General features: G+C 44.3%; 1 long non-coding RNA gene across 1 annotated transcript; it reads left to right on the top strand.

Moving 5' to 3' along the window:
• Window positions 1-583: 583 nt before the first annotated feature.
• Window positions 584-8,773, top strand: LOC309544460. Its single transcript, XR_014224851.1, has 2 exons — window positions 584-806; window positions 8,487-8,773. It is a non-coding gene; the product is annotated as an uncharacterized lncRNA (long non-coding RNA).
• The last annotated feature ends 8,547 nt before the right edge of the window (window positions 8,774-17,320 follow it).

Raw genomic sequence — 17,320 nt, 5'->3', positions numbered from 1 at the left:
ACAAAATTGCGGTATATATTTTTTGTTTGTTTTTTTAATTCATTGAAGTGTATTTTATTTGCAAATACAGTGTGACATTGAAACATAATGCAACGATTGCTATTTTATTATCTATGGTCCCTGCTAATATATATATATATATATACAGTATATATAATGTTTGGGGGTTCTAAGGAATTTTCTAGCAAGAAATACTGATTTAAACTTGTAAACAAAACGTGCCAGAAAAACCTGGTCTTGAAGCAGTTAAATATACTATCGCTGTATATAGTACAGCATTCATTCTTGCAGGGTGTAAAGTTCCAATAACGTCCACTTTTATAACAGGTAAAACTGCTTGAATACAAGCCTTCTCAGAGTGTCCTTTGCTCTGGGAGGGAGTGAGGGAGCACCTTCCACACGTACGGAAAGGACAAGCCCTGCACTCACTTCCGTGTTCTGTACACACACACACACACACACACACACACACACAAGCTCCTCCCCCTCCCCACCCGTCTATTCTGCGAGCTGGGGCGACGCCGATCACCATAGAGACGAGAGCATGGCTTCCTGTCACGTGAGCGTCCTGTGATCACGTCTGCGCACCGTCTCTTCTACACCGAGACAGTATGGAGAGCCGTGAGAGAACACAACACCGGGAGAAGGGGGAAGAGGGGAGCAGAGTGCCCTCACAGCTGGCGGAGAGGAGGAAGGAGGCAGAGGGCTGTCTGAAGACTCTGTCCTGCCATTCATACTGGTTCGACCTGTGGATCTTCCTACTGTTTGATCTGGTGCTGTTCATCTTCATCTACCTGCTGCCCTCAGTGAGTACACGGCACACCCATAGGGATCACATGCTGCTAGGATAGCCCAGTCAGACACTTCTATATAGCTGTAGACCTATGAGGAGCCCTCTGCTACCAAAAAACACCTCACTCCCACCTGCCGACCCTCTGAAAAGCGATCTGAAATGCGCACTAACTGTTCAAAAGTACATTATCTGTAAGAGTTTTTACAAAGTTCAACAAAACTTGTAAAAGCAACCCGCTGTGGATCGCTTTTCACAGGGGCAGTTGACAGGGAGGCAGTATGTCACCTCCCATAACTTTTTGGAAAATCCAAACATGTGCGTTGCATGGTGGTCATGGTGTTCTGCCGAAAACTCCAACCTGCCGAAATCTCCAACCACGTTATTTCCGGTGATTGTACACTGGGAATAATTGGAGATTTCGAGCGCTTGGTGTTTTCACACAACACCGGCAGGATATACACGCGAGTACATGGTATAATTAGTGCAGATTCTTATTCTGCCCGCTAGTTGTCACCGCCTTGGAGGCGGCCATGTTTTTGGTTACCGGCACAGCCCCGTTTATGTGAATGGGCCATGTTCAGGGCTGGTGCTGGCTTGCAGCTTGCCAATCTTCGGATGTGGTGGTTGCATTCATTTTTTTTTTTAACTACTTGCTGGACTTCTATACTGGAATGATGCTGGCATCATTTCAGGATGGTTGACTGTCTTGTAAAAGCAATCCTAGTGGATAACTAGCCACTGGACTGCTTTTACAAGCAGCGGGAAAGGACATGTCCTACCCTCCCTTCCTCCACTCAATCAGCCACCAAACCAGTGTAATTACCCACTTAAGGACCAGGCCTATTTCTGACGCTTGTTTACAAGTTAAAAATCAGTATATTTTGCTAGAAAATTAGTTATATATATATATATATATATATTTTTAGCAGAGACCCTAGAGAATAAAATGGGAGATTGTTGCAATACTTTGTCACAACGTATTTGCGCAGCGGTCTTACAAACACAATTTGTTGGGGGAAAAAAATATAAAAATGTTTAATTAAAAAAAATAAGAAAACATACCTCACATGTGTGCTTTGAACACCGTTTACATATGTGGGCTCGCTTCTACGTGCATGCTCGGAGGGACAGGGCGCTTTAAAAAATAAAAAAATTTCACCTTTTTATTTTTACACTGTCCTTTTTGAAAAAAAAATTTTTTTGATCACTTTTATTCCTATTACAAGGAATGTAAACCTCCCTTGTAATAGAAATAAGCAGGACAGGTCCTCTTTAACCACTTGCCCACCGGCCACTGTGCTGCTACTGCGGCACAGTGGCTCGTTCCCGTCCAGCGACGTAGACCTACGTCGCTGGACTCCTCCCCCTGTAGGCGGCGCGCTCCCGCTGTTTTCATTCACAGCGGGAGTCGGGCCAGGGGAGGAGCAGCGGCGATCGCCGCTGCTCTTACCCGATCGTCGGGGATCGAGTCTGGAGATCCGCCCGCTGTGTGTAAACACAGCGGGCGGATCTCCATAGTGACAGGGAGTGACAGATCGGACTGTTCAGCATAGCTGGACATCCGATCTGTCCTTCTGTCACACAGTCACCTCCCCCCCAACACGTCAGTAAGCACTAGGCATACATTAACCCCTCCCTCTCCAATAAAATTAACCCCTTCACTGCCAGTGCCATTTTTACAGTAACAGTGCATATATATAGCACTGATTACTGCAGTAATGTCACTGGTACCCCCAAAAGTGTCAAAAATGTCAGTCAAGGGTCCGATCTGTCCGCCGCAATGTCGCAGTCCCGGAAAAAAAATCGCAGATCACCGCCATTACGCGTTAAAAAAAAAAAAACACCAAAAATGACAGAAATCTTTCCCTTAGTTTGTAAACGCAATAACTTTTGCGCAAACCAATAAAAATACGCTTATTGCGATTTTTTTTTTTTTTTTTTTACCAAACATAGGTAGCAGAAAACAAATTGGCCAAAAGGCCAAAAATTTAAAAAAAAATAGATTTTTACATATTTTTTGGGGGGAATTTCATATAAAAAAATGTTAAAAATACTGTTATTTTTTCAAAATAAACGCTCTTTTTTTGTTTATAGAGCAAAAAGTAAAAATCGCACAGGTGATCAAATACCACCAAAAGAAAGCTCTGTTTGTGGGAAAAAAAGGACGTAAATTTCGTTTGGGTATAGCGTCGCACGACCGCGCAATTGTCAGTTAAAGTCGCACAGCGCCGAATCGCAAAAAGTGGCCTGGACGGAAGACAGCAAAATCCTCCGGTGGTAAAGTGGTTAATGTGAGATCTGGGGTCAAAAAGACCTCAGATCTCTCATCTACCCTTTAAAAGCAAAAAAATTAAAAACATTTTCAGGAAGAAATAGGCCCTTTAAGGCCGTTGGGAGGAAGCAAAGTATGACGTCGTCTTGTCCTCCAAGGCCATAGAGTCGAGTGGGGGCCATCTTGCCTGGGACTAGGGTTGAATGATAGTCGATGTGATATTGACTATCGTGCTGCGGGCGTGGGCGATGGTCACATCGCCGAACATACGATAGTAGGCATAGGCAGGGAGAAGTCGGGAGGACTCACAGTGGTTGTAGAAGGTAGCAGAACACAGCCCGACATCCGTCCCACACACGTTCAGCCTGCCTGCAGCTAGTTCTGACTGAGCGGTGAGCAGCTGCACAGCTAACCAATCACCCGTGCCCGCACACCTGATTGGTTTTCTGTGCCGCTACTCACGACGTGATTGGTTCGCTGTGCCGCGCTCACCGCTCGGTCAATAGAACTAGCTGCAGGGCGGCAGACTGAACGTGTGGGACGGATGTCATGTCGGGCTGTGTTCTTCTACCTCCTACCACCACTGTGAGTCCCGACTCTGCCTAATCCACACTGTCGGTGTCTTCTGCATTCCACCCAGTTCAATATCGCGATATATATAGTTGAAAAACAAATATCGCAATGTACTTTTTTTTTTTTTTTTTCCCCAATATCGTGCAGCCCATCCAATCATTTTCCCCGCTACCGGTAAGTAGTGAAAACGACCAGGAAGTGGCAGGAGGGGTGTGGGCATCTCTCCTGCCGCCCATCTGCCATTGATACCACTTTTATGTGAAAGAGGGCCGCTGGTCGAGAAAAAAAATACCGGAATTATGGCGGATTTCTTCTGCCGTAACACTGGTATTTAACATCAAAGTACCAACTGCAGTAGGCGGCCTGGAAGTGGTTAATATGTGTTAGGATTTAAAGGCATGAGGTGGCAACTCTACCCCCCCCCCCTCCAATACCACTGCACCAGAATCTCCCGTCCCATCCAACCAGCTGGCACTGCTGCCAGTAACCCGGAAGCAAGCGATGACCTGCAACACTTCTGTTTTTTCCAGATGTAAACAGCATGATTTTTTGAAAACTGTCAATTTTTATTGTTTTTCAAAACATGATCACAGAAAGGTGTTAACATGATCACAGAAAGGTGTTAACAAAGCAAAGAAAAGGGAAAATTCACATTTAAACTGACTAGAGTCACAGTGGGTGCCAGCTTAGAGGACATACAACATTCCAATTCAAATAAAAAGAAAAGATTCCTGAGAGGTAAACCTGTAACACTCAACTATTTCATGCTTATTAATTATTGCTCAAATCTATTGTATGTCATTCAAGTGTCAACTGCGTTATCCTGCATAACCTATCCGGGTATTTCACCATATGAAATCCATGTAAGGACAGAAGAAAAAAAAGAAGAGAGTAATAGTAGAAAGATAGAGGGAAGAAAGAAAGTATTAGGGTACATCCACCTGTATCCTATATCTGTAGCAGTCGGCCTATCGTGACGGGGAAGTGGTGGCATGGAGTATTTCCAGTATGGTCCCATAAATTCCACACTTTTTTATGGACTTCAAGGGAGTCATTCAGAGAGGTGCTCCATCCTCCTTACATCCCGGATCCTGGAGTGCAGCTTGAACAGCGATGGAGGCTCCCGCTTCTTCCACTTAAGAGTAATTAAGCACTAGGGCTGCACGATATTAAGAAAAAAGTACATTGCGATATTTGGTTTTCAACGATATACATCCCGATATTTCTCCACAGTCACTGTGCTATCACTGGGAGACAGTTCATATCACAGGGGAGGAGACAGGCCGCACTGAGGAAGACGCTGCTTCAGCCAATCAGCGCTCAGCTTACATGACACTGCACTGCTGGAAGGAAGCAATGTGTGGGCGGTGTCAGCTGATCACCTCCATCCCTCCCCCGATCTCACCTTGTGATGGTGCTGTGCCCGGAGTGAAGCCGGGGAACACACACACCTGATCCCCCCCCCCCCCCGGACCGAGATCCGGTGTTGTCGATATCGGCTTCCCCAAAGAAACGAGTTTCCCCTTGCTTTCGGCTGTGATCGGAACTCCAGCCCGATGCAATCCAGCCCTCCCAGCTCTGCCTCTAGTCTCCAGCCGACCATTACTCCGCCCATTGTCTCTCCATTGAATCTATTTACAAAACATTACAGCCTGATCCTGCCCCCGTGCCTGCCCCCAATGCAGCCAGGAGAGACAATGGACGGAGTAATGGTCGGCTGGGACTAGAGGCAGAGCTGGGAGGGCTGGATTGCATCGGGCTGGAGGGGCGGAGTTCCGATCACAGCCGAAAGCAAAACGGATGTGTCGGCTGCCAGCACTGAGTCCTTCTACTCCACCACCCCCCCCCCCCCCCCCCGAGTCCCGACTTCTCCCTGACTAATGCTAAATATCGTGTCTTCGGCGATATGAATATCGCCCACGCCCGCAGAACGATAGTCGATATTCTCATCGACTATCGTTCAGCCCTATTAAGCACCGCGCGGTAGTCAGTACATGTGCTAAGAGTTTTTTAGACAGCTTGGAAAAAGAAACGGGCAGTAGTCCCAACAACATGGTTTTGGGTTGAAAAGGCACCCAGGATCTGAAGATGGAGTAGAGGAGGGAGTGGACCCTTCGCTAATAAGGAGTGATCATCGGGAAAGACCAATAAATATGGTATAGTGTACCTATATCTCTACTAAACGGCATCATTTCTAAAAATCAAAAGCATTTGATCTCATGCATCTTGGTGTAATCAAATGCTTTCAAAGGGGTTGTAAAGGCAGAAGGGTTTTTATCTCAATGCATTCTATCCCCCCTCAGCCCCCTTAATACTTACCTGAGCCCATCTCTATCTAACAATGTCCACGAGTCCCTCGACCATCTGGGACTCTCCGTCCTGATTGGCTGACTGACTTTGACAGCCACGGGAGCCAATGGCACCTCTGCTGTGTTTTAGCCAATCGGGAGAGAGAAGAGGCGAGGCCGAATGGACATATGGAGCTGCAGCTTGACTCGGGTGCACCCATAGCAAGCTGCTTGCTGTGGGGGCACTCGACAGGAGGGAGGGGCCAGGATCACAGAAGAGGGACCCAAGAAGAGGAGGATCTTGGCTGATCTGTGCAAAACCACTTCACAGGGCAGTAAGTATAACCTGTTTGTTATTTTATTATTTTATTTACAATCACTAAGTGCAGAGGAGAGATTTGGGGACATAGACCCCAGAAATCTCCATAAAGAGTACCTGTCCCATGGGATGTTTACAATGCTTGCGACAGCAATAAAAGTGGTCAAAAAAGTTTTTTTTTTTTTTTAATGTATTTTTTTATTTTTTTTTAAAGCAATGGTGTATAAATAAATAATAATTCCAAAAAAATGGAAAGTGCCTACGTCTCCTCCCCCAAGCCCCGTGCTCGCGTTGCAAGACGAATGCGCACGATAGTCTCGTGCGCCCAAAAACAGTGATCGTCCCACACATGTGAGGTATCTCTGTGTACGTCAGAACATGGGCAGTAATTCTAGCACCAGGCCTCCTCTGTAGATATAAAGTGGTAATCTGTAAAGGTTTTTAAAGCTTTGCCTATGGACAGTAAAATTTACATCATTTGTCACTGTTGCATGGGCGTGCGCAATTTTAAAGTTTACAGCTACCTAAGAGGTGACTGGCTCCACCTTCAACAGTAACACAGCTTTGTCTTCAGTTTTATTGTATTTCCAAATGTCTAGGAGTACATGTAATGTTTGTTTTGTGATTTACCTTGATCTGGTGATTTTGATCATCAGTCCAGTCTGTGAGTTGTCCTCCCTTCTTGAGTTTCCTTTTCTGCTAAGCTGGACCTTGTTCACCTGTGAAGTGTTGGGGTCAACTCCAATGTTTTTTTCTGGCTGTTCTTTGCATGTTCCTTCCAGCCTATGGATGGTGGCCAGGGTAACAAGGTAGTGATCTTACTGACTCGATCACCAAATAAGATCCGCTGAGAGCCTGAGCCAGCCCCTCCCACCCCCTCCACTGGGCGTCACGGCTCTCTTCTCACAGAATGCTGAGAACTGAGCGATAAGCAGTGTTTAATCGCTCAGTTCTCACCGCAGAGCTGGCAGGGGACAGATGCAGCATCAGATCGTTGCTGCATCCACCTAGGTGAGTATAAATGTTTGTGTTTTTTTTTTTTGTTTTTTTACAAATAAATGATATGTAAACATTGATTCTAATAAAATTGTGTGGTTTTCAGCTCCAGCGACATACCAGTACATTGCTGGAATTTGAGTGGTCATGCTGGGTATTGTTTTTTTGGGGCAATGGTTGGCCTTCTTGTAAAAGCAATCCTAGCTGCTAATTGGCCACTGGATTGCTTTTACTAGCAGCAGGAGAGGACGTTACGAGTTTCTCTGGCGTTTCCATCCCACCAGGAAACCTGAGCAACCAGCCGGTGCTTCCACTGGCTCACCATATAGGTAATCAGGGCCAGCAACAGCTCTGAACACCTCTCTGGTGTAGTAAACCATTCATAATGTCTGATTTGTCCAGATGTAAACAGTGCAATTTTTAAATGACTATCTTGATGTGGTTAAATGCTTTTAAGGGCAGATGAGGGATAGGGATAATAGACCCCTGATCTCTCTATCACTGCCTTTCGCTATCACCGGGGATATTTATAACTTTCACAGGAAGTTAGGGGAAACCAACCCAGTGGAGACACCCTACCAAAAAAAAAAACACTTTAGTCAGTGGGGGGTGTAATCTTTATCAGCAATTTATTGCTGTCTTTGTCTTTCTTGTAGATTTCCACTCACTATCCTGGAGACATTATCACTGATACAGGGTCACTAGTTACCTTTTTTACTCCATCAAAACAAAATTTGTAAATTCCTAATGCTCTTCAGTAAGCACTGTAAGTTGACCGAAAGCCTTGTACTAAGAGAAATATGTAGGCTGCCACTGCTATGAAAACCTTCAAAAAATAAAAAATGTCAGACTGTTGTGTTGTGTATATGTAGTGGCTTCAATACTTCAAGTCCTTGCCCTGAAACTAAATAAGAGATTGTCTTTACTGAATGAGCAAATAATCTGGGTTTATGAATCAAAGCTCCTGAAAGTAGACAATTTACATTTTTAGAAATATCAGCTATGGCAGCCTTTGGTTCTGGTTTCCTTTAAAATTTCATGTCTGATGACAGCTGCAAAGTCCTTGTGTAACACCTTATGACAGAAAAACTGGTTGGGCAAGTATAATGAGATGGCCTGAAGGTAAAGGTGAAATTTTGGTTTCACACTGCTGAGGTTTCGGAATTTGTAATGACAGTGTTGAATTATGTAGGTCTCTGTATAGTTCCTCCTGTAAAATACATGTGCATTTTTATGTTTCCACAGGAAGCCTAACACAAATCTACTTCATTCGACCCATTACCACTCCCGTAAGGAGACATGCACAATTTCAGCAGGATGTGGAGAGGTGTGGCCATGTCAAACTGCGTGTCTACAGCACGTCTTCAGGACATGTGACAAGTGTGGGCTCTGAAAAGACTGCTTTCCAATCAAGACCTGTTCATCCTTACCATTCCTTTGCAGAGATATTTATTTTCACTTGTAATTACTTTTTTTGAAGCTATTTCATAAATACTTTATAATATTATACTAAAGCAGTTATTGAAAAAACAGCTCATGTGTTTCACTTATATTTTAAGTCAGATTACAGTTGTACAAATCTCATCACAAACCACATTTAAAAGCCAGTTGTGGACATTGAGTGTGGCACACAGGCCCAAAAACACTTCATCGGAGTACACAGTGCATGTGTAGCATGCAAAAGTGCCACAGATCCCATTACAGCTGTCATAATGACTGTAGATACAGCAGCTATTACAGCCACTGTTGTTAAAAAACGGACTTATTGACACCGCCTTTATAAACTGTTCAGATGAGGTAGAGAGATACAAAGTAACATTGTCAGTATTGTTTTTGATCTGCAGATGAGTGGGACAAAGTAAAGTGGTAAGCTGAGCTTCAGTCTGCAAAGAATGTCTTTAAAGTGTTTGTAACTACAAAAAAACAAAAATAAAACCGGTTCCATTAAAGCATGTTATACAGCACAGTGCTTGTGCTGTGTAATTTGGCCCTCTGCATCACTTAAAACACCTGGCTTATCCTGCCTGGTTCTGACTCCTGACCACCGTTTATCATGGCTGGTGAGCTCTGACACCATGGTCAGTTTTACTTGTCTCCATCATCCGTAGCTCTCCTGTGTCGTCCCCCCCCCCCCCCCCTCCCTGCCTGTGACAGCTCCCCCCCTCCTCCTACTGCTTTCATAACAGTTTAATGTTGCTACAATCCACTCTGTTGGGTAACAATATGTGCCCCCTTGTATGTCCTTTATTTAAAAAAAAAAAAAGCAGATATCTACCTTCTTTCAGAGCCCCTACTGGCGCTCACGTGGCCGGCCATCTATCTCCTCCCGGCTGACGTCAGTGGGAGTTTTTGGCCCCTCCCGCTGCAGCTGTCAGACGGGGAGAGGAGAGAGGCAGCTGGTCATGTGGGCACTGGGAGGAGCTCTGAAATAAGGTAGATATCGTCTTTTTTTTTTAATAAAGGACATACAAGGGGGCACATATTGTTACATAACAGAGTGGATTGTAGTAACATTACAAAAGGCTTTACAACCACTTTGAAGCTGTAATAAACCCAAAAACAAACAATTATTATATTATAAACTCTTAGATGTGATGGCTGCATTAGTTTTCTTTTCTCTTTCTATTTTCATCTGGGGGGGGATGGAACTGTAATACAGGTGGTGTGCTACTGGCCAAACCGCCAGCGATAAAAAGATTAAAAAAAACGAATGCAGCCCCCACATCTAAAAATTGGTATGCTGCAATATATCAAATGTTTGGTTTTGGATTTAATACCACTTTAAAGCAACCTTACAAGTTAAAAATAAATAAATTGTGTTCTTGTTATCCCTACTCAGCCTTAATTTTTTTTTATATTATATATTTTTATTAAATTACACTATTACATTATTAGATATTAAAAATACATACAAAGTAAATATAAGACAAAAGAAGAAATGGGGAAAGAACACAAAAAATTCTTCTTTCATTTCTAACATTTTCAATTATAAAAACATTGCCTCCTCCTTCCTCCCCCCCCCCCCCCCCCAACCTCAAATGTTCTCCATATTAGCCATCAGTGAATTTCATTAACAATCTTTGGAGAAAATATTCTTCCTCCATCATATTATCGTGAATTATACCCCTAAGTGATTCATATTCTCAATCATTAAGGGGAGATATCTCCCATCTCAAAAACCTTTCTACACCCCAGTGTCATGATTCCCCTGTATTGAGGGGAAAAAAAAAAAAGAACCCCAATTTTTCCCTCTTTCCCACTATCGTGAATTACACTCCTATGTGTAATAGGCCTTACAACCTAGCTTGTAAGGCCGAACTAAACAACACACCTCAGGAAATACCGCCATGGCTAACAGAAGATAGACTTAAAACTAAACTAGAGAAACTTAACATAAATAAATCACCGGGACCGGATGGCTTGCACCCGAGGGTTCTGAAAGAGCTCAGCCAGGTGATTGCCAGACCATTATTCTTGATCTTTAAGGATAGTTTACAGACTGGTATGGTGCCAGCTGATTGGAAAAAAAGCCAACGTGGTACCAATATTTAAAAAGGGGCCGAGATGTATCCTGGGTAACTATAGGCCGGTCAGCCTAACATCTGTAGTCTGCAAGATTTTGGAGGGGATGTTCAGGGACCACATACGAGACTTTAGTAATGAAAACTGTATTATTAGTAGTAATCAGCATGGATTCATGAAAAATCGTTCTTTCCAAACCAATCTATTAACCTTCTACGATGAAGTGAGCTGCCATCTAGATAAAGGTAAGCCGGTGGATGTGGTGTATCTGGACTTTGCAAAGGCCTTTGACACCGTTTCCCACAAACGCTTACTGTACAAACTAAGGAAGGTAGGTATGGACCATAAGGTGAGTACCTGGATAGAGAACTGGCTTCAGGGGAGAGTGTAGAGGGTGATGATTAATGGGGAGTACTCGGATTGGGCGGGTGTGGAAAGTGGGGTCCCCCAGGGTTCTGTCCTGGGACCAATCCTGTTTAATTCATAAATGATCTAGAGGAGGGGATATCTAGTACAATCTCAGTATTTGCGGATGATACTAAACTAAGCATGCCAATATCTTCTATGCAGGATGTGGAAACCTTACAAGCGGACCTGAACAAAATAACGGGGTGGGGCAACTATATGGCAGATGAGGTTTAATGTTGAAAAATGTAAAGTAATGCACTTGGGGGCCAGAAACCAGAAAGCAAGCTACTCACTAGGGGGGGGAACCTCTGGGTGAGTCTAGGATGGAAAGGGAACTGGGGGTACTGGTAGACAACAGGCTTGGCAGTGGCATAGGTGTAAAATAGGGGTGCGCTGATATAAATGATAGCTGCAACCTGAACTGTGCCTTAGTGAAAATTATGTATAAAATAGGTGCGCTAACAATGAATGGGTAAATAAATAAATCAACACAGTGATAAATAACAATCTTAAATATGGTGATATTCCAAGTGAGTAAATGGTATAAATCAAATGTCCAAAAGAACTCAAAAGTGACAAGTGATAAGACGTTGTGATCCTTGACTTATTAAATACAATAACTCATATGGTGATGTGAATTCAAAAGTCCACAAAAACTCTTCACCAAAATGTTGAAAAGGTAAAGTAAGTTGCCAGTGCTCTGTGATTGAAGATCCCGCCACCACCACACTATCCTCCTTACCAGATGAATAAATTAGGAAGGCAGAGAAAACTCTGATGATAGTGTTGGGGAGAAGAAAGTAATCAAATAATCCACCCTGTGATATGGTGCAGGATTAGCCTCTTACCAAATGGCAGATGGAATCAGCACAGAGAATATGGAGCAGACAATGCCTCTTCACTGTATCTGTAACTGGCAGCTGTGTTTCACTTTCACTAGGGATCCGTCCTCCTATTAGCTCTCCAAAATGAGCATTATGGTGATAGAAAATAAACGGACCATAGTGTAATATCCCCGAGGTAAATTTATTCAAAATAAAGTGTTACACTTACATTAGGGATGGAAACATTTGCGGCAGTACAGAAACGATACACCTGACTCGGCTGCAGACCGAGCGGTGTTGGACGTTCGTGGCGGCGCGACACGCCTCCTCTCTAACGACGTTTCTTCCAAACAGGCTTCTGCTGAGATAGGAGGCAGTGGCATGCAATGCCAAGCCGCTGCAAGCAAAGCCAACAGAATACTGGGATGTATAAAAAAAGGGGATTCACTCCAGAAATAAAGAGATTATTCTCCCGCTATACAAGACTCTGGTCCGGCCACATTTGGAGTATGCTGTCCAGTTCTGGGCACCGGTCCTCAGGAAGGATGGGCTGGAATTGGAAAGAGTCCAGAGAAGGGCAACAAAAATAATTAGGGGAATGGAGGACATCAGCTATGAGGAAAGACTACAAGCACTGAACTTATTCTCTCTGGAGAAGAGACGATTGAGGGGGGATATGATATCAATGTACAAATACTGTACTGGTGACCCTAGCATAAGGAACAAACTATTCAGAGAGAGGAGATACAATAAGACACGTGGCCATTCACTAAAACTAGAGGAAAGGCGGTTTAACCTTAAAATGCGTCAGGGGTTCTTCACTGTAAGAGCGGTAAGGATGTGGAATTGTCTTCCACAAGCAGTCGTATCAGCTGGGAGCATTGATAGTTTCAAAAAACTATTAGATGGGCACCTTGGAGACCACAACATACAGGGGTACACAATGTACGGTTAAAAGCAAACACACACACACATCATGGGTTGAACTGGATGGACTGATGTCTTTTTTCAACCTCACTAACTATGTAACTATGTGATTATTTCTATTATCAAATCATAAGGGGGAGATTATCCCCTAAACCAACCAATACCATAATTTGTGATACATACAATGGAAAAAAAAGGGGGGGGGGGAGGGAGAGAAAGGGGAAAAAAAAAATGAGAAAGAAGAAGGGGAAGGAATTTATACTTATTGCTCAATCAAATACTAGTCTCACAAAACTCCACTCTTCAATGTCTGAGAGCGTCTGTTAATCTATATTTAAACTGATCCTTTAATTGCCTCTAATTTCATGTCAAAGTGGAAGAAGAGAGAGAGAAAGGAAAAAAAAAAAGGGGGGGGGGAGAGTTTCCCCTAAGGAGTGACCACCCCCCTAAGGGACCCCCCATTTTATCCTGAGCATGTACCTCAAGTATAAATTATAAGAATATAGACTATACCACCTCCAAGTCCATAGTCTATTTCCAATCATGATAAATGTCAATTATTTCCTCTGAGTATAGCCTCCAACCCACCCATATTTCTTGAAAAAGAGGCTGCGGACCCCGGGAAACCAGCACCTTCCTCACCGCCTCCATGATCCCATTAACCTCTCGTTTCCATTCTCCTAGAGTAGGAGTTGTAGACTGCTTCCAGTGTCTGGGAATCAGAAACTTAGCAGCATTCAGCACAAACTGAATAATACTCCACTTGTATCTCTTTAAAGAGGAATGCTTATCAGTAGCGCTGCGGAATATAATCGAAAGATCGATGCATCACGATTCGACCCTTCGCGATTCTGCATCAATGCGGGAACCCTGAATAATCTATTCCTGGCTCCTCCCCCCTCCCTCCCTCCACAGAAGTGTCATTGCTGGATTAATATGCAGCGGTGGCCTGGCTGCATCCGGCGCTGTTGCCCTCTCATTGGATGGTGTGTAGCCTCAGGAGGCGGGCGCTGCAGCACACCAACGGGCCGCCCCAACCACGCTCTCCCCCTTCCTCGGGATTTGTAGCTCTCACCTCCCCCATGGGCGGGTGTAGTCCTGCTCAAAGCCGACACAGACATGGCTGCAGATATCATCACATCCCTCGGAAGAAACAGTCTGCTTCAGGAAATGAGCTGCGAGGGAAGGAGGAGGGGTGCACTGCTAGGAGTGCTCGGAAGATGAGAGACCAGCCTGTCATGCTAAATGTAAGTGAGAAGTGAGTGAGTGCAGCATAGAAGTGGCCCATCCCCCACCTCTGCTGTACCCCCAGTCCGTGTACTACTGTGCCTATCACATTGGGGCTTTTTTCTGTCTAGTTCTTCCTAAGATTTCCCTATAAACTTTCCCACCTGGAAACATCCACTTATCTACAAGTAGTATACTTATAGATAGAATGCCTTCCTTTTTTTTTTTTTTTTCTTTCATTGATGTTGTTGACCTGCATTCTATCTAAGTTGCTACCAAAAGACTCAGCAATGATTTGTTAAAGTGATACTAAAGGGTATTATTATTTTTTTTCTATAAAATAAAAAAGCTATCATACTTACCTGCTGGCCGTCTCTTGTACCATGTCTGCAGTCTCTGCCCCTCTCCTGTAGTGTATCTGCAGTCTCTGACCCTCTCCTGTAGTGCGTCTGCAGTCTCTGACCCTCTCCTGTAGTGTATCTGTAGTCTCTGACCCTCTCCTGTAGTGCGTCTGCAGTCTCTGACCCTCTCCTGTAGTGTATCTGCAGTCTCTGACCCTCTCCTGTAGTGTGTCTGCAGTCTGTGACCCTCTCCTGTAGTGTGTCTGCAGTCTCTGACCCTCTCCTGTAGTGTGTTTGCAGTCTGTGACCCTCTCCTGTAGTGTGTCTGCAGTCTCTGACCCTCTCCTGTAGTGTGACATCTCTGACCCTCTCCTGTAGTGTGACAAGAGTGTCCTTTAAAAGCAAATGAAAATAAAAATGATTCTTTAATGCTTGATTGTTTTTTTTTTTTTATAAAGTTTTGAAAACCGTTGGGCAGTGGGCTGGGCATGGGCAGTAATCGTGATGCATCGCAGAATCGAATCGTATCGAATCGCGACCCTAATGATCGTAATCGAATCGTGAGGTAAGTAAAGATGCGCAGCCCTACTTATCATGGAAGAGGTATTGAAGGGGGTGCAGTCCAACAGGGCCATGGCCAGTTTCTATATCCAGGGATGAATATCATCCCAATAGGATTGAATACGTGGGCATTCCCACCAAATATGTAAAAACGAGCCCACTTGGCCGCACCCTCGCCAACAGCTTCGGTCGGCCATGGGGAACATCTGTGCCAACTTGGCAGGGGTCCTATACCGATATAAACTTATAAGAAGATTCCTGAACCCTAGTGCTAATAGATGAAACATGAGTTAGTTGCATAATTTTAGTTGGGAATTTTATTCCCAACTCTCTTTCCCATTCTCTAACATAAAAAGGTATCGTCTCCACAACTGAGTCCAAAACCAGATTGTGCATATGAGATAGTAAATTCCGAGATTCCGGGGGCTTAATCACCCATGACTCCAAAGGATAGAGTTGATCAATCGATCGAGGGGGGGCTGGAAGTTTTGTTACAAAATCCATCATTTGTCTATATCGCCACATTGACATTGGGAAATCCCCGAATCGTGCGCGTGTAGGATATTTAATGAAAGAAGTTTCCCCTCGGGTGCAAATTTGCCACAATATGTTTTCCCATCCTTCCCCCAGGAGCGAAAAAAACAGGGATCTTCCCCTGGTCGAAACCAGGGGAAGTCACCCAGAGGAGCCAGTGGTGATACCCCCGGGGAAAAGACCCCCCTTACATTAAGGCCATCCCAGATACGAAGAGTATTACGTGTAAATGGGGATGTCCATTCTGACAGCCCGCGATCTCGCCTCGGGATCCAGGGGGCACCCGCTAGGTTCCGACCCGCCATAGTTTTAGTGTCATGTGTCCAGTTTATTATACGAACCAGTGCCATAGCCTTATAATACAAGGCTATGTCAGGTAGTCCAACTCCTCCCTCCCATTTCCGCTTCCTAAGTATATCATATGCTAATCGTGGATGTTTATCATGCCAAACAAATTTCAAAAAGACACGTCTTAGGTGTTTGAAAAAATTTTTTGGTAATTGGATGGGAACTGTACTAAGCAAATGAATTATTCTAGGTAGGACATTCATTTTAATGGCATTAATACGTCCAAACCAGGTAAGTGGATATGGCATCCATGATTCTATGTCTGAGGTGATTTGAGTAAACCAGTCTCCATAGTTTTGATCATAAAGTACTTTCCCATCTGAGGAAATATGTACCCCCAAATATAAAAGGGAAGCCTCTCGCCATTTAAATCCAAAGGAGTGACGTAAGGAATCTGCCATATCTTGTGGAGTGTGGATTAACAGTGCCTCTGACTTATCCTAATTTATTTTAAAGTTTGATACCTCCCCAAATGCACGCAATTCACGAATCAAAACGGGTAATGAGAGCTGAGGTCGGAATAAATAGAATAGGTCATCGGCATAAGCCGAGACTTTATGTTCCACCGTTCCCACCTTAATTCCAGCAACATCCGGAGTATCTCTAATCTTCCTCATGAACGGTTCAAGGGTCAGGGCAAAGAGCAAAGGGGACAGAGGACATCCCTGTCTTGTACCTTTAAAAATATCAAAAGTATCTGAAAGAAGACAATTTACCCTGACCCTGGTTTTGTATAAAACCCTAGTATCCAACCTAGCATCCGATCCCCCAGTCCCAGAGCCTTTAAGACTTCCGACAGGTAGAGCCAGTCCACTCTGTCGAAAGCCTTTTCGGCATCTAACGACAGGATAAGACTCGGGTCCAAGGACGGGCCCTTCTGTGCCCAATGCAGTACATATAGGGCCCGTATGGTATTATCTCAGGCCTCTCGGTTGGGCATAAAACCGGCCTGGTCCGGATGGATCAGAGCAGCAAAATGATCTTGAAGACCCAACGCCAGAACCTTGGGCATCATTTTGGCATCAGTATTAAGAAGCCAAATTGGTCGATAACTGGCACATTGACGAGGATCCTTGCCTTGTTTAGGTAGTACAACTATATGGGCCAGTAAGGCCTGTGGAGGAAGAGGATTTTCTCTTACGTCCTCCGACAGTCGCCGCCCCTTCCCAAGTCTTCACCAATGGGTATTGACCTTTGCTCCGCAGGAGTAGCTAGGCAACAAGATTTGTTAATAACAAAAGCTTTTAGCATAGACACACCCCTAGGGGCTGTCCCCTTAGTCAATACCTCCCTGCACCAGCATTCCCAACTCAGTTTGATCTTGTCTAGCTTAGGAGTAGCAGGCTTTCCTGTGCTGGGGCTTCAGTCTCAGCCTTCTACCCTATTT

The sequence above is a fragment of the Pelophylax lessonae genome, assembly GCF_965119305.1.
Source record: "Pelophylax lessonae genome assembly, chromosome: 1".
Classification (NCBI taxonomy): Eukaryota; Metazoa; Chordata; class Amphibia; order Anura; family Ranidae; genus Pelophylax; species Pelophylax lessonae.
Note: the sequence above shows the minus strand (reverse complement) of the source record. Positions and strands in the feature narration are given on the sequence as shown.